The sequence below is a fragment of the Pleurodeles waltl genome, chromosome 6, assembly GCF_031143425.1.
Source record: "Pleurodeles waltl isolate 20211129_DDA chromosome 6, aPleWal1.hap1.20221129, whole genome shotgun sequence".
Taxonomy (NCBI): domain Eukaryota; kingdom Metazoa; phylum Chordata; class Amphibia; order Caudata; family Salamandridae; genus Pleurodeles; species Pleurodeles waltl.
The window spans coordinates 931,751,919-931,770,953 of NC_090445.1; positions in this window are offsets into that span (position 1 = coordinate 931,751,919).

The window sequence follows — 19,035 nt, forward strand, 5'->3', positions numbered from 1 at the left end:
CCCTGTAGCATCTGCAACCACTGGGTGCAGAGATAACACAACTCAGCTGTTTGTATTATAATGTAAATATAACTGATCATTGTGGCAGAGCTTTTATCAGAGCTCTTAGGTTCTCCCACATCAGACATAAGTAACTGCTCCAACCATGTTTGTTCCTAACCATTTCATAAAAGGCAAGACTCCAAGTGCTTGAATGCAAAGTAAAAGAGCAAACTGGGTGAGCAAGTTATGCGGTCCACCCCTGGTGTCATGGAATTTCAGGGGTGCTGAATGTCTTGATTCATCCTCTTGCCTCTTTTATCCACCACCAAACACAACCTGCCCCTTTATCTCACTTTAGTTAGAAGGTTCTTTTTCATCCATGATTTCTTCCTTTTTCATAGTTTTTTTTCCTGTCTTTCTCTTCCTCTTTCTCCCCCTTTTGTGCTTTTTTCTTTCTTGCCCAGGATCAATGTCTGATGTGGAAACATAAGTGCTAGAGCCCAAGAATGAGTGTTGGTGTTCTCAACCTCAAATCACCAGCACACATTAAGCATTGGTTATGGGGTACTCAAACAGCTCCAGTGATATGGTTTTGCATTATTATTTTAAGCACCTTATGTTCAGCAAGCAAAGGCCACACCTACTTGTGTGTTGGTGAGCTGAAAACCTGTGGCTGGACATTGGACATGCTTTTCGGTCTGTCTACCTAACTGGCACCCGTATGGTACATTTATGTGGAGATTACAGCCTCTTTGGTAAGCAAAATGGTAATATCTGCTACTGTGTTACTGTTGCGCTGTTGACAAAGTATCATTGCTGTCAGACTGCTTTCTTTAATTGCTAACCTATTAATGCAAACATTTGAGAAATTCACAGGTGCACTTGAAGTTATGTTAGTCATGGTATGCATGGTTTAGTTGCTCTTGAGCTCCCTAGTTGCACAATCGACCTAGTCGCTTATCACTTATGTGGAGGGAACGTTTGGCTTTACTGGCTCCACTTTCTTGATGGATGAGGAGACAGTTCAGATGTGTTAGTCAGGTTATGACTTACACATACCCATGCACATGCAGTTCCAAAAACTGATTAAAATAAAGGCAACTGTTGTTAATTATGCATTATATTTGCCTGTCTGAATATGTTGGAAAGTCCTTTTCAGAAATATCATGTTTGACAAATCAAATAAAAGGTATCTACCTTTTTAATTCTGCATTTCACTTCTGCATACATTCTATGTATTTTTTACTTCACAATGAGATGGTTCATTTGGAGACCTAGAACTGGCATTATACAGATATTACAGGGACCTCGGGGCTTCTGTACGTTCATCAAGTAAAATACAAATCTTGCTGGGGGACTCAGAACAGTACTCTGGAATTTGAGCATACACACAAAACCCAAAATCCCTTTGTCTTTGTCATAACTTCTGTTAGAAGCAAACAGGTTCTTTCACTTGAGCTAGAAAGTCTAACTTTTTCTGAAGAGAAATGTGTGATGATCAAAGGGTGTACAAACCAGCGAAAGAATCATGAAGGTTTACAGAAGCATGTGCATTTCTATGCAGTTTTGTCTTTCAATACTGCAGTTCCCAAGAAACAAAATCAGGTAGAAAAGCAATGAATATTCTGAATACACGTAAAGGGCCGAATTATGAGTTTGGCTGATGGGAACACCCATCCACCAAACTCCTGACAGGGAGGCTGTGCCGTAGTGACAACCACCCACCAGTCCTATTAGGAGTTTCGCACTAGGCAGACAGATGGATTCCGAGGATTCCACCCATTAGCCTAGCTGAAGCTGGCAGCAGAATTGTCTCCAGCTTGATACAGAGCAAGCCGCAATGATGTCATCTACAGGGTGCACCAGCACATTCACAATGTTCACTGTCTTCTCAGCTGTACCTGTACTGTGCCAGCATTTTCATGGTGGTAAAACCACCATGAAAATGCTGGTGGAGAACAAGGTCATAATCATCAGACAGGGCTGCATTCAGCACGTCTTGGCTGATTGCGAACTCCATCTGCCATAAACCCATTGGGATTATGGATCCTTGTGGAGACTGCGGAATCCTGGCAGTTTGACCGCAAGGTTCATAATGTGGCAGTTAGACGACCACAGCAGCAGAGGTGCTGACCACCACCACGAGGTTGGAGGTCTCAAGAATACCAGCCTCATAATGAGGCCCTATATCTCTGAGCTCATGTGCATACCAAAAGAGAAAATGTATGAAAACGTAAAAGTGAGGGCACAGATAAATTCAAAGTTTTTCCACTAATTGTGTCCAGAGACCCTCTTTCATGAGTGACAGGGCAACATAATTTCATGAGCACTGTCTGCACTGTCTGTCTGTCCCTGAATGGGAAACCTGCGTTTTATTCTTCAGAGTGCACTGTAGAATGATTGCCAAGTACACTTAGTTTAAAGTTTGATTATAGACAGCTTTAGCTGTCCAACCGACCTCTTGCCACAATGCACAACAGACATAGCCCACACAACACACCATATCCCATTCTCCCTCATGTATAGCTGTCCTCTTTAGCTAGAAGTTGCAACTCCTGCAGCACTGCTGTCCTTTATCTAGGTGGGCAGTCTCTGAATCACTCACAGAGTCCATGGTTATCCCTCTATGCCTGGGACAGATGCAGCTTCTGAGGGAACCCTACAAAGAGGAATGGGCCTTTCTTCCCATAGCCTAGACTCCCTGCAAACAGACCTCTCTTTCCTTGAGCTCCTTCTCCCCCAAGTCTATCTAGACTCCAGCAGACTTGTAATGCATCACATAGGTACTATGTGTGGTTTTCACAGTCTGAGGGGCACCAGCCAATTCTGTGAGCATGGAATGTACTCACAGTGCACAGCAGCTCCTAGCAATTTGGCAACAACAGCATAAGACTCAATCACAGTTCCAATACCCAAAGGACAGAATACTATAAATATGGTTCCAAGAAGTGCCACTGATTTGAGAATTATCTTTTCAATATCTCTTTTGCATGTGTGGTGATATATTACCATTTACACATAATTAACAGTAAATATTTGCTACTGGCTTGTTGAACAGTGGAGACATTTAACACAGTACTACCCCAAACCAGTAACGTTTTTTAACAATATGCCCACTGTTGGCAGAACATTGATGTCTTCTAGCAGATGGTGGCTCTTCATGTCTCTAATGCTCTTATTAGTCAGAAATGAGTACGTATCCCAAACTTATCATGAAAAACTGCACCTCCCAGTAATCTCAATACTGAGAAAGTAAAAACATTGTTTTAAACTATACAATTATAGCTAATGTCATGTAGTTGTTGAGGTCAAAGTCTACCACAGAGTACAGCAGTCCGTTCGCAAAAACATCTAAGGAACATGGCATGAGCTGAGCTGAAACTCAACTCTGCCAATTGCTTATCATTGGCTTTCTGTATTGTCACTCTTATTTCCTTGCTTTCTATTTGTTGACTTTATATGCTTTGGCCTGTCCAGTTTGTGTTTAACCCTTTTGTGCAACTTGACTTGTCTGTCCATTCTCTGTTTGTCTCCTTCTATACTACCACTAGTGTCTGCTTTTAGAAACGATTGTTTTCTATTTTGTGAAGCACTCCATAAAAGTGCATGTGTTTCCAGCAGTCACCCTCGTATACTTTTCTGCCCACCACTAGTGTTCCACACTGTTTTCTCTCCTGTGGTTTACTTCTCCCACACATGCTCCACACTCTCTTGCCCACCCTTCACCCCTCACCCTCCTCCATCTATGTTACTTAATCCCCAGTGTGCGCTTCTACCCCCACCCATTTGCCCACTGTGTGCTATTCTCCCCTAAGCTTCTCCGCACCCACCCTTCACTCCAATTATGTTTCCTACCCACACTCCATAATTGTTGTTTCTCCCCACCCCCTCTGTTCCTCTTGCTTTCCTACCTACACTCCATTCCTGTTGCTTTTCTCTGCCCACATTCTGTGCCCTTTGCTTTTCCCGACCCACCCACTCTCCATTCCTATTTCTGTTACATGCCCTCTTCTGATCACATTGCTTTTTCCCACACTCCCTCTGTTCCCATTGCTTTTTACCAACACCCACAGTACCCCTTTCTCACCATCTGCCTCAATGCTTTTCACTCACCAACCTTCATTTTAATATTTTTCTCCACCCACCCTCATTTCCCATTGCTCCCTCTATTGCACACAACCCTCTCCTTTTTTCTAAGCACTTCAACCGCTTCTGAGCTATTGGCTTTGGGAATACATCTCGCTGGGAAAACCAATTGGGTTTGCCAGTGCTTGTTTTCTATTAGTATCCAAACACGTGAAAAGCTGAGTAGAAGCTATTGCTATGAGCAAAGCCATTTTGTTATTGTGTAGTACTTCCCACTTTAGTCAATTTTCAGGCTACATATCCAGTTTTCTTTCTTCAGCCCATCCTCTCCCCACCAAATACAAGTAAATTACAGAGCAAGTGGTGTTTATAAAAGCATCATACTCTGAAAAGCCTTTGAGGGCCCCAGACAAATTATGGGCAGCAGCTTTCAGCTTAGAAATGCCTCAGAGTGTCCCAAGTCTTCCCCTGAAATAACTACTAGAACAAACAGTTTGTGCTGATGTTCCCAAGAGGAAAACGTTCACACCACAACATCTAACTTTACTCATAGAAAGAAGTAAACCTATAACCATCCAACCCTGTGCCACGCATGGCCTTCAGGGATGTGCAGTGGGGGTTGGTCGCAGAGTCTGGCCCGCTGCCAGGTCCTGAGCCCTTCCCCCTATAACCAACTAACCCCACGCCACTCATGAAGTGCTTTTTGTTTAGTGGAGATGTGATCATATTCCTGTGCATCAAGTACATGTCTCCAAAAGTGGTGGGAATTGTGGTTCGGAGAGTACTTCAGTAGGCTGCCCATAAACTTGGAAAATAATGGCAAGAAGTTGCATACCACTCGTATATATGGCGTAGGGCCAAAAGGGTGAGGCTTCTAGCCCATTTTACACACTTATAGTTTTTAAGAGAGAACACCATATCTGGTCTCAGCAGCAGATTACAAGAAAGAACTCACTCATTACAGTCACTACATGAGATATTGCACTCGAAAAAAGCAAGTAAGAAAAAACCTCCATCAAAGTTTACAGATAACCTTTCAAGGTGGAAATGCAGAGAAAAAAACACGTACTTTTCCAGGACTATGTGCAAGCAGTTAGGATGATTAGTGCTTTACAGAACTGGAGCTGTAACTTGGACGCCTGCAAATGCTTCCAGTTGAGTTTTAATTTCTGTGAAATGATCATCGTGCCAGAAAGACTCCAGCCCTACGTACTTATCCAAGAAGAGGCCAGCATTTTGTGCAGAATGTCTACAAAACTGGAATACTTTCTACTAGTTAATTAGTAAGTGCTACCTTGTTGGGTAAATTAGTAAGTGCTTCTTTGTTTGATGAAGATGTGATCATATTTCTTGCATGCGTCTCAATAGTTGGGACAGTGGGGGGAGCCTCAAGAACAGCTCCCTACCTCCTATAGGAGCTGCAAATTCTCCAGCCTGCAGGGAGCTGCTGGAAATGCAGCTCCCTGCTTGTGGGAGCAATACTTTCATCTCTTTTCTTGCCTGCTTGTCTGCTGGCAGGGAAGGAGATGAAAATTCCACTTCCAGGAAAATTTAGCATTTTCACAGCACCTGATTGCTCGAAGAGGGGTGTTTGCTTCTGCTTCATGGAAGCTGTCACAGCTCCTGCCAAGCTAAAACAAACAGCTATCTCCTGAGGGTGGTACCTCAGGAGATAGCAGGGGCGGGATCTGTAGGGTGGCAGTTCCCGGGGCGAGACATGGCTCCCTCCTTTGTTGTGCACGAGCCAGTCCCGGGGAGGTAGTGGTCCCCAGATCTGCATATAGCTTGGGAAGGGAGTCTGTGTGCCACCCTCCTTTTTCATGAAAAAAAACCCAGAAGATGGTGGTCCCCAGGGCCTTGGGGGTCTGCGTGGCCCCACTACATATTGATTTTAAATTAGCCCCAGGGGCGTTTGACCCTGGGCATAAAAAAAGCCCTTGGGGGCCCCATCGCCCCCATCCATTTTAAAATAAATAAATTGTACATGCACCCGTGACCAGGCCCAAACAGGGGCTACATTAAAAACAAGCATAGAGGACCTCACTTGTTTTTTTTTTTTTTTTTTTTGTATTCACTGCAAAATGTGTGAATATTCCTGAATTTGTTGTTACGAAATCCAAAAATACCTTTTTGTCCTGGCAGGGTGCTAGGAGGACACCAGGACTAAGGCTATGGGGTTAAAGTATTTGTACCACGCCCTTTTTATTTTTTTGTGTTTTGTTTTTTAGAGTCATTGGTTGCCATCTCTTCCTAGTTGAAGTGTTGTCAGCCAATCAGAACTGTGCCTGAGATCGGGAGTATTTGCGAAGTCATCGTAATCCTAGATATATAAATTTGCATTTCCTTTATTTCTCAAAAACTACTGGATGGATTTACACCAAATAGCAAAAGGACACTTTCAGGACCAAGAGCTACCTTTCAGCCAAATTTGGTGTAATTCCGTGCAGTGCTTTGGCCTGTAGTCATGTCTAAAAGCTCTATAGTAATTAACACAAAAAATTTACTTTTAAGTAATATATGTATATGTGTGTGTGTATATATATATATATGTATATATATATATATATATATATATATATTCATTTAAAAAAACAAAGGTTACTGAGACGTTATAGTTAGGTTCTGAATCTGCCTGCACAAAGCCAGAGAAATTCAGCAGTTGTAGTTAGAGTTATTTCAAGTAACTATAACTCGCAGCCTAAAGTAACTAAACCTCATGCCCGCCATGCACAATTTTCCCTTTAATAATTTGATTTCTAATGTTTTGTTGATATTTTTGTTGACGTTATAAAAGTTGTTATGAGTGCTGTAATATGTGGGGTAATTATCAGTGCGTGGCGAGGCCGAGAGTTATAGTTACCTTAAGCCACGAGTCTGCAGCGTAAACCACTAAACAGATTTACATCTATGCCCATATTTATCATGAAGTGACTCAGTGTGGTGCTGCACCATTAGAAAGCGCAGGAATGCATCATATTTACAGCAATACGACACATCCCGGTATTTTCCTCTGTGCTGGCACACAATTGGCTGCCTAGCGCCAATTCAGGCACCCTTGCACCATGGTGCACGGGCACCTGCATTGCAGGGATGATTGGTAATGTGCAGGAAGGGACACCTTCCTGCACATAAAAAACAATTAATGGTGTTTCCTCCTTGAATGTGCACTTTAGAATGTAGCACACAGAGCAAAAAGCGAGAAGAAATGAAGGTATTTCTCCCAGTTTCACCACTTTTACACCACCCCTGGGATGACATAGGAATCTGACACATTCCCAGCCTTGTAAGTCTGGGAATGCTTCAGTTTCTATGGGTGTTGTGTGGGAATACCCAGAGCAACATCCATGGAATGCCTCTTTCACATAGAGTTATGCGTGAAAGGGGACCATATATATAAGCCAATGAAAAGCCATGCAAGGTGGCTTTATGTGGCCTTGTAAGTAGGTGCTGGCACACTGTGCCACTGGAGAAGTCACAGAAGTAACACTCCAGCAGTGCTAGTGTGCCGCAGGGACATTGAAAATATGCCCCAAAATCTGGCAGAAAGCTAGAGATAGGTCCAGAAAGAGTGCCTTTTGTGTTTTGGTGTAAATCTGTTCAGTCGTTTTTGAGCAATTTATGAAATAATAACTTTATATAAATAGAGACTCAGCTGCTCCAAGGCTCCTGACAGATTTCAAAGTGAGATCTGATTATCTGCCACCACCTCAACCAGAAAGTGGTAACAGCCATCTTGGGACTTATAACTAGGTATAAAGTAATTCTGTTGTCCCTTTTTCTTGTTTATTTTTCTTAACACTTATATTGGTGATGTTCTTTTTAAAAAATATATTTTTATTTGCCTTTAAATTGAGACATAACATTTCCAAGACATTACACATACGGGTCACAGTATAGTGTCTCTGGGAAAAAAGAAATATTTATTCAACAATAAAGATAACTCTCCCTACCTCCCTCCCCTTCCCCCAACTCTCTTTATGGCACCCTGCATCTCTTTGATCAGCCTCACCAGCCTGTTCATTACTCTTCATCCCCCTATCCATAGTTGCGATCCCTGCTATAAGGGGTGTAAAACCTTTTAATAAGTTTGGGTTAAGATTGAGACGTCTCACCACCTCTTTCTGACACTGTTTTGTATCTACCCATCTACCCATCTACACCCTGCAAGCCTCCAACTTTGCTTGAAATCACACATTTTCCCAACAGTTTTGTGATGGAACTTTCAGGAATCTGCGGAATCCACAAAACTCCTACCCCCCAGCATTGTCGCATCTATATAAATAAAAGTTCTGCCCTACTTGTCATCCAAAAAATGTATTTTTTTCTAACTGTCCTTTTGGACCCACCTTGGTTCCACCTCAATTTCGACATGTTTTGGCTCTTCCCTGTCACAGACACTTGGCCCACCTACACAAGAGAGGTACCATTTTTATCGGGAGACTGAAGGGAACCTTGGGTGGTAGGAAATTTGTGCCGGTGTGGTGATCCCACACAGAAATGTGGGGAAAGTGTGATTTTTTTAGCTAAATTTGAAGCCCAGGGCCAAAAACGCAGGTGCCCCCACTGTAAAAACAGGTAGTTTTGTATTTAATAATTTTAATGTGTCAGCATTGTGTTTTGGGGCATTTCCTGTCGCAGGCACTAGGCCTATCCACACAAGTGAGGTACCATTTTTATCAGGAGACTTGGGGGAATGCTTGGTAGAAGAGAATTTGTGGCTCCTCTCAGATTCAGAACTTTCTCTCAGCGAAATGTGACAAAAAGGTGTTTTTCTGCCACATTTTGAGATTTGCAAACGATTCTGGGTAACAGAACCTGGTGTGAGCACCACAAGTTACCCCATCGTGCGTTCCCCTAGGTGTCTAGTTTTCATAAATGTCCAGGTTTTCTAGGTTGTCCTAGGTGCCAGATGAGTTAGAGGCCAAAATCCATAGCTAGGCACTTTCCAAAAAACACGTCAGTTTTCAATGTAAAAATTAGATGTGATATGTCCATGTTGCGCTTTGGGGCATTTCCTAGGCCTACCAATACAAGTGAGGTACCATTTTTATTGGGAGACTTGGAGGAATGCTAGGTGAAGGGAAATTTGTGGCTCCTCTCAGGTTCTAGAACTTTCTATCACCAAAATGTGAGGAAAAGTATTTATTTTGCAAACTTCTGAGGTTTGCAAAGGATTCTGGGTAACAGAACATGGTGAGAGCTACACAAGTCACCCCATCCCAAATTTCCCTAGGTGTCTAGTTTAAAAAAATGCACTGGTTTGGTGGATTTCCCTAGGTGCCGGCTGAGCTAGAGGCCAAAATCCACAGCTAGGTACTTCCGATGTACAATGTAAAAATGTGATGTGTCCATGTTGCCTTTCCTGTAGTGGGCATTGGGCCTACCCACAAAACCACTGCTTCTCAACACGTTATCTTGTGCCCATTTTGGAAATACAAAGGTTTCCTTCATACCTATTTTTCACCTTTTATATTTCACCAAATGAATTGCTGTATACCCTGTATACAATGAAAACTCATTGCAAGGTGCAGCTCATTTTTGGCTCTGGGTACCTAGGGTTCATGCTCAACCTACAAGCCCTATATATCCCTTCAACCAGGAGAGTCCAGCAGATGTAACAGTATATTTCTTTAAAAATCTGTCATAGCTTGAAAAAGTTATAAAAGAAAACGTGCCAGAAATGGCTCTATTTTTTACCCCAATATCAATATTTATTTATTTTAGCTGTTACTTTCTGTAGGAAAACATTGAAAGATCTACACAAATGACCCCTTGCTGAATTCAGAATTCTGTGTACTTTTCTGAAATATTTAGCTGTCCAGGATCCAGCATTGGTTTCACACCCATTTCTATCACTAACAGGAAGAAGGCTTAAAGCACAAAAATGGGTATGTCCCAATAAAATGCCAAAATTGTGTTGAAAAATGTGGTTTTTTGATGTAAGTATGCCGTGTTCCTGAAAGCTGGGAAGATGGCGATTTCAGTACCACAAACCCATTGTTTGTGCCATTTTCAGGGGAAAAAAACAAATGCTTTCTTCTGCAGTCCTTTTTTCCCATTTTTTTAAAAACAAATGTAATTTTAGCTTTATTTTGGCAAATTTCTTTGTCTCCTCCAGGGGAACCCACAAACTCTGGGTACCTTTAGAATCCCCAGAATCCCCAGTATGTTGGAAAAAAGGTCACAAATTTGGCGTGGATGGCTTATGTGGACAAAATGTTGCGAGGGCCGAACCACAAACTACCCCAAATAGACAAAAAAAGGCTCGGCATAGGAGGGGAAAAGGCCTGGCAGTGAAGGGGTTAACAGTATAAAATATACTCAATATTTTCAAGGTAGTCTGATGATCCCACAATTGGTAATTGTTGATTTTTTGTCTTCACTTTTTTTGAGATATTTGAGTGGTCAAACTACCTGACAATGACTGTGCCATTCTCATTTCCTGGATACTTTGTTTTTATTTTAACTTTTCCTGGAGGTTGTGGTGACTTCTTGCAATACCGTTAAGGCAACCTTCAATAGAATTATTAGTTTTTGTAACTCCCTCTAAGCATGTTGAGTAACAGTTCCACCATTCAATAAGAAACCTTGTTTCCCTTCTGTGATCTAACCTGCTTAGATGGTCAATCCATGTGTCTTTTAAGTAATTTAGAAGTGGGACCAAGTTTTCCTAGTTTTGTGAAAAAAAAAATCTGATTGTTCATTTGAAGAGTAGAACTCATCATTACGCTTAAATCAATACAAAACGCAATGCAGTTAGCGTTTTCAGTTTATGTTATAATTTACTATTTTGACATATAGGCTCTCATTACAACCCTGGCAGTCGGTGTTAAAGCGGCGGAATACCGCCAACAGAACAGCACAAAAAAAAAATGGGATCACGACCATGGAGGAAACCGCCAACAAAGACAGCCACTTTAACACTACAACCACCATAGCGGTAGAAATAAACACTGCGGCGGTAACCGCCAACAGACAGACAGAAGACAATGTACTGGCCACTGTATTACAAGGCACCAATCCGCCCCCTTTTTGGGAGCGGTACCAATGCCATCAAAAGCACGGCGGAAACAGTACACAGAAGGGAAACCACTCACCTCCCGACACCCTACGAGGAACCAGGACGCCACGGAGCCCGAGTTACAGGTGCTACCAATGTTGGTTTACCTCCTCTTCTACCAGGAGCAGCAAAGACGGCGGCGACGACCACTGTGAGTACTGCACTTAGCACACAGGGGAGGGGGGAGGAAAAAGAGAGTGACACACACGCAACACCCCCACCCCCACCCTCACCCACAACATTGTCGCATCTATATCAATAAAAGTTCTGCCCTACTTGTCATCCAAAAAATGTTTTTTTTTCAAACTGTCCTTTTGGACCCACCTTCGTTCCACCTCAAGACAGAAGGATGTCTCCTGCAGCCTCAGAAGGCTGCCCACTGGGGATCATGCTGGGGACTGTTTCTGAGGCAGCACAGGTGCCGGTGGTGGTGCAGGTGGCGGTGCAGGAGGCGGTGGTTGCGACGGTGTCCACTGCCGTAGAGGTTGCTGTTCTGTTTGGCAGAACGGGTGACACCAGTCCCTCAGCCTGAGGCTCGGTGCCCCGAGCTGACTTCCCTTTAGCCTTGTGTCCCTTCCCCACCTTGGAAGTTGCTGCTGGGACCTTGGCACTGTCCCCTTTTGTCTTGGAGGAGGCCTTGCTGGGTGATTGGTGCGGCTTTTCCCTACGGCATGTGGGCCCCTTCTTCACCTTGGCAGGTGGTGGAATAGGGTGATCCTTGGCCTCGCTAGGTGGCACACTGGCAGCCCTGATGGGTGCCACCCACAATGTTACTGGACTTGCAGGGACCACAGTGCTGGAGGATTTGGTGGCTGAGGTGCTGGGCTGGGATCTGGACATCCTGGCCCTAGGGGAAGGACGGGGGGGTTGTAGGGAAGAGGTCAATGTTAGCCAGGAAACGTTTTTAGACACACTGGGACGGGAAGATGGAGGGGGTTTGGGAGTGGAGGAAAAGGTAGTGGTTATAGGAGGTGTACGTCTGCTGAGTTTGAGTGAAGGTGCATGGGCTGGAGGCTGTTGTGAGGTAGATGGCTATTGAGTGAGTGTGTGCCTGCGTTTGTGTAGTTTTGGAGGAGGGCTCACAGGCACACTGGGAGAGGACACAGGAGACGAGTGAATGGTAGTGGGGGTGGTGATTGCACGTGAACGGTGTGTAGTGATGGGCGTGCTGGTGATGGAGGTAGTGGCTGAGGATGTAGTGCATGCAGGTGAGAGTGGAGACGAGACTGGGAGGGGGGAGGAGGACATGGAGGGGGAACACAGTGGAGGCAGTGGATGTTGGTGTGTCTGCATGGGGGTGGTGCTTGAGTGAGTGCCTGTGGGATGTGTTGTGCTTATGTTTGCCATGTCCACTCTTGTGTGTTGATGAGTGTGCATGCTGATCTGATGGTGGGCTTGGGATAGGCTGAGGTACAGGGGATTGGGTCTGGGTAGTGGAAGTCGGAGGTGGGAGGCTGGACACAGGGACAATGGCTGCCATCAGTTCTGAGGTCAGAGCCTGAAATGTTCTCTGTTGGGCTGCCACGCTATAATGAATGCCCTCCAGGTATGCATTTGTTTGCTGCAAATACCTATCCACACCCTGGATGGCATTCAAAATGGTTGATTGCCCAACAGTGAGGGATCTCAGGAGGTCAATAGCCTCCTCACTGAGGGCAACAGGACTGACTGGGGCAGGACCTGAGGTGCCTGGGGTGAAGGAGATGCCCACCCTCCTAGGTGAGCGGGCACGGGAAAGATGCTGAGGGGCTGCTGGAAGGGCGGTGCTGGTAGGGGGGGTGGCGGCTGTATCTATTGAAGTAGTGGGCACAGAGGTAGCCGCCCCACAAGGGAGCTCCCATCAGAGGAGGAGTCGCTGGTGTCTTCTCCTGTCCCCGTCGTGGAGCTCCCCTCGCCCTCCGGCCCACTGGTGCCTTCAGACTCCGTAAATTCACCCTCCAGGGCCATGTGGGTTGCAGCTCCCTCCTGCTCCGGTGCCAATGCTCCTCCGCCAGATCATGCTAATGCACACAAGGACAGGGCGACAAAACTAAAAGGGGAGGAAAGACAGAAGAGACACATGGTTAATGCCTGCAACACCACTACCGTTGGCGGACACAACACACAGGGAGCAGCCCTATGCACTAGCCCATGCACTAACAGTTCAGGGAAAAATCACATGCCCATGGGGGACTCTGCCTACACCCATTTGATGCGCAGCTGGAACCCACAGGGCCTGACTAGGTGTAGAGGGGCACTACCACTTTTGGGATTGGAGTGCCGCTGAGCCTGCCAAACAATGGATCTACCTTGGCGCATCTGCCCTGGCCTAGGGCAACCGACAGCCCAGAAACCTCATAAAGCGCACAGAGTCAACTGAATGAGACTGTACTCACCCCCTTGTGGCTGCTGTGATGCCCTCAAGTGCCCATCCAACTCAGGATATGCCACCGCCAGGATCCAGTACATCAGGGGGGTCATGGTGCCATGGACACCCCTTCCACATTGGGAGGCCATCCCCAGCTGGGCCTTCGCCGTCTTCGTGGTCGAGCAGCACAGGTCCTCCCATCTTTTCCGGCAGTGGGTGCTCCATCTATGGTAGATCCTCAGGGTCCGCACATCCTTGGCGATGGCATGCCAAATCCCCTTCTTCTGGTGGGTGCTGACCTAGAGGAAAAGTGAAGTAAGAATGGATGTTACTCCCCTGTCCGGTTCTTCTTACTCATTGGCCACAAACCTCCCACCCTGGCCCAGAAAAACATACACTCACCATCCTCACATGCTGGCCTCTGCCCCCCGTATCTTCCATCCACGTCACTCCATACATTCATATGCCATGCATCATGCTCACAGTGTGCTCACCTGTTTGTCTGGAGGACCGTAGAGTAGCGTGTACTGGGGGAGGACCCCATCCACCAGCTTGTGCCACTCCTCCACAGTGAAGGCAGGGGTCCCTTCCCCAGACACTGTAGCCATTGTTGCTTCCAGACTCCGGTCATAGCAGCACTTGCAGTGTAGGTCCTTTCCTGTTGAAGGTCAGGTATCAAGTGAGTGAACAGATAGAAAATGGCGGTCACGTCTGCGGCGATGCACACTGTCACCTCCGGTGTACATCGTCATTGGCTCCTGTAACCCATAGCGCCCAATGATAACCAATACTGAATAGCGCTGCGGTCTTCGACTACCTACGGCGACGCTGCACAACGCCAGCGCAGTTACCTCATTTCCCCTTGTCCCTCCTTACAGGTCAGGCAGCCGTCATTTCAGGGGGGCACATGGCAGGGCAACTAACTGCGTCACAGCACTTTTGGCCACGAATACGGGCAGACAGCGCCACACACCGATTACATCACGATTGTTCTAAATGACCTTGTGAAACCTCTGTGGTGTATGACCCTCTGCTCACCCTTCTCCTCCAGTATACAGACCCCTGGTGGACCTGTCGACAATGGAAGACAGACACATCATTGTCACCTACAGACTTGATCGTGCCACAATCCATAAACTGTGTGCCCAGTTGGAGCCAGATCTGATGTCAGCTATCCGCCATCCCACGGGAATCCCACCTCTAGTGCAGGTCCTGTCAGTACTCCATTTCCTGGCCAGTGGGTCCTTTCAAACAACAATGGCCATGGAATCCGGGCTGTCACAGCCAATGTTCTCTAACGTGTTGTCCAGAGTGTTGTCTGCCCTTCTGAAACACATGCGCAGCTACATCGTTTTCCCTTAGGTGGAAGATTTGCCCACAGTGAAAGGTGACTTCTATGCCCTGGGACATATCCCCAACATCATTGGTGCCATTGATGGTACACATGTGGTATTTGCCCCCCCCCCCGCAGGAATGAACAGGTGTACAGAAACCACAAAGCTGCCATTCTATGAATGTGCAGATGGTGTGTTTGGTAGACCAGAACATCTCCCATGTGAATGCCATGTATCCTGGCTCAGTGCATGACGCTTACATTTTGAGGAACAGCAACATCCCTTATGTGATGGGCCAACTCCAGAGGCACCGTGTGTGGCTAATAGGTGAGCCCGAGGTCCCAACACTGTTGAAATAGGTGTCTGGGTATGGGAGAGTCCCAAGGGTTGGAGGATGTCTAACAGTTGTCCTTCAATATTTTCAGGTGACTCTGGCTACCCCAACCTGTCATGGCTACTGATCCCAGTGAGGAATCCCAGGACAAGAGCAGAGGAACGCTACAGTGAGGCACATGGGCGAAGTAGGAGGATAATAGAGCACCCCTTTGGCCTCCTGAAGGCCAGATTCCGGTGCCTCCATCTGACAGGTGGCTCCCTATACTACTCACTGAAGAAGGTGTGCCAGATCACCGTGGCATGCTGTATGTTGCACAACCTGGCTTTGCAACGCCAGGTGCCTTTTCTGCAGGAGGATGGGCCTAATGTTGGTCTTGTGGCAGCTGTGGAGCCTGTGGACAGTGAAGAAGAGGAGGTAGAAGAAGAAAATATAGACAACCGAAACAACATCATCATGCAATACTTCCAGTGAGACACAGGTACGAGACTGGCACTGCTCCTCTCATATCATACTACTGTTGGACATTGCCTGAATCAGCCTTTTTACCTCTGTATATGGACCCTGACATGCCACTTTGGCTTTCCATTTCACAGATCTGGGTCACACTTTCTGCTTTCTGCTATGTTTACTGATGCCCAACAACTGTCGAACAGTGGTATGTGAACATGAACATTGACATTGCTATATTTCTGGGAGGTTGCAATTACACATTTGTGAAAGTACAGACTGACTCAAGATTGATTTGTGATTCAAGGGTGTTTATTTCTGTGCTAATTAATGGAGGGGGCTGTGCAATGGGCTGGGGTGATGGTGGAGGAAAGTCCATGATAGAGTCCAGTCTCTTGGTATCACAGGTTCATTGTCCAAGGGGACATAGGAAGTGGAGTAATGGCAGTTCAAAGTTGTCTGGGTGACAAAGTGGGACAAAAGGCTGACAATCAGGAGAGTGTTATTTCCTGGCAGGGTCTTGGCAATGTTCTCTGTCTTGTTCCTGGATCTCAGGGACCGTTTGCGGGCTGGTTCTCCTTCTGCAGGGGGTGGGGTGCTTTTGGCCTGTTGGTCCTGTGACGGGACCTCCTGTATACTAGTGCCCGCAGAGGCGGAAGGCTGTTCATCGTTCAGGCTAGTGTCAGGGGCCTGTTTGTGTGCCACTGTATCCCTCATGGTGTTGACCACGTATGCCGCACCCCTGCAATGGTGACCAGGGTGGTGTTGATGGACTTCAAGTCCTCTCTGATCCCCAGGTAGTGTTCTTCCTGCAGCCGCTGGGTCTCCTGAAACTTGGCAAGTACCGTGCCCATGGTCTCCTGGAAATGATGGTATACTCCCATGATGTTTGAGAGTGGGTTCCCTGGGCCTGTCCTCCCCCTGTCGCACAGCAGTCCTTCCAGTTTCCCTGTTATCCTGTGCCTCTGTCCCCTGAACCGTGTGCCAACTGCCACTGACACCAGGTCCCTGATTGTCTTGGGTTGGTGGGTTTGCCTGGGGTCCCTGTAGTGGTGGACACACTGCTGATTGACGTGTCCTAGGGACAGAGGGATGGGCCTGCTGGGTCGGTGCTGTGCTGGTGTTTCCTGAGAGGCGAGGTTCAGTAGTGGTTTGTGACTGTGGCAGCGGACCCAACTGTCCAGAGGTCCCTGATTGGCCGGGCTGGTCATCTTGCTCCAGGCGTGCAGAGCTGCTGACATCACTGTGGGTCTCTTCTATGGGGGGACTGGATATGTCTGGCACCTCCTGTCCTGTGACGTTGGGTATGGGTCCTGTTGGGGTGTAAATGCATAGTTATTGTATCTGTGTGTGTCATCTTGTGCAATGGGTGAGTTACCTTCTACTCCTGTGCTTGAATTACTGTGTTTGCCCTTGTGTGATTAGTGATTTTGGGGTCTGGGTGGGTATCTGTACTGGACATGCTTTGGTGATGGGGTCCATGCATAGGTGTTGCATTCAGGTATTGGGATGGGTGGGTTGTGATGGTGGGGGATATGTGAGGTGTTGGAGTGATGGGGTGAGAGTGGGGGTATGTGATGGCATGCAGGTGGGGTGGGGGATGTCGTAGTAAAGATTTTACTTACAAGAGTCCAGTCCTCCTGCTACTCCTGTGAGACCCTCAGGATGCATGATTGCCAAGACTTGCTCCTAACATGCTATTAGTTGTTGGGGAGGAGGTGGGGGTCCACCACCAGTCCTCTGTACTGCTACCTGGTGTCTGGATACCACGGAACGCACCTTCCCCCATAGGTCGTTCCACCTCTTCCTGATGTCATCCCATGTTCTGGGGTGCTGTCCCACTGCATTGACCCTGTCGATGATTCTCCGCCATAGCTCCATCTTCCTAGCAATGGAGGTCTGCTGCACATGTGATCCGAAAAGCTGTGGCTCTACCCGGATGATTTCCTCCTCCATGACCCTGAGCTCCTCCTCAGAAAACCTGGGGTGTCTTTGAGGTGCCATAATGTGGTGTGGGTGATGTGTGAGGTGCTATTTGTTGTGCTGTATAATATATTGTGTTGGGGCGTGTTCTTTGAGGTGTGTGGATGTTGTATGAGTGATGGTGTTGTGTGCCTGTGGATGCTGGTGTATTCTCTCTCTCTCTGCTTTTTGAAAAATTTTTGTTGTAAGGAGTTGTGGGTAATGTGGGTGTGTGTTTTATAGTGGTGTGAGTGTGTGGGTGTGGTGTGTATATGTGTGTCAGGTGTGTGTATTTTGAGTTGTCCAATGTGGTTGTGTTTTGTAAATGTGTGTGTATTTTGACTGCAGTGGTGTGTACTGCCAATGGATTACCGCGGTTGAAAGTCCGCCGCGTTGATCCGTGGGTCGTGATAGTATGGGCGTTATTCTGTTGGCGTGACGGTGTAGGTTTTGGTATTGCCAGTTTATCACTGACTTTTGGTGTGGCGGACTTGTTTGGGTGTCTGTATTGTGGCGGATTACGAGATGTGAGTCGTAATACCTGTAGCGGATTTCTTCTGCGAACATGGTATGTTGGCAGCCTTCAGTACGGCGGTAAGCGGGATTTACCGCCAGGGTTGTAATGAGGGCCATAATCTCCAACTATAAAATGCTGTTTTAGATTTCTCAGTATAAGTTGAGAATTGTTTGTCAGGCAGTGAACCATTAACTAATTGGATTGCAGTGTTGTTAATGTTAGAATGAATAGTACAAATTTGGGTGATTGGATGGAGAATGGATTTAGAAGTTCCATCTATCATTCATATTTCACTATTCTCTAGTGTTACTATGTTATGTAGTGTACTCTATATTACCATTAGTTTTTCTTGTTATCATAGGGAAAATAATTTATGATTAAAGGTTCAGGGGGTAAGTTAATATCAGAGTAGGTTTGAGGAATTACTCTTAAGGATTACTCGCCTGGTTCTATTGGTCATCATTTTTCTTAAATTTGGGATTGTGGGCATGCTATTGGCATGGATGTTCTGGGCTATCTCCTTCAAAACTGAGCCACAGGGCTTATTGGAGGTGGCCACAAGAGACTTAGGCGGTCACTGCGGGTCTGGTGGTCTACTGGTGATTACGCCTTCATTCTCTGCCAGTGATTTCATGGCAGTAATATGGCAGCAGGGGCAGACAGTAAACATTGCGAGGGTACTGGTGCATCCTGCTTCCTACGACATTGCCGCCGGCTCAATTATGAGCTGGAGACAATACTATAGGGTGTTTCCCACTAGGCTGGCAGGCGGAAACTCAGCTTTCTGCCTGCCGACCTAGAGGGAAACTCGTATTGGGTCCAGCAGGGAGGGAGGCACTATGACAGCAACCTCTCCATCGGAAGTTCGGTGGACAGGTAAAACCGTCCGCCGAACTCATCATCAAGCCCATACGGTCTGATTATGAGTTTGGGGGCTGGATCGCCAAGGTGGCGGTCCCAAAA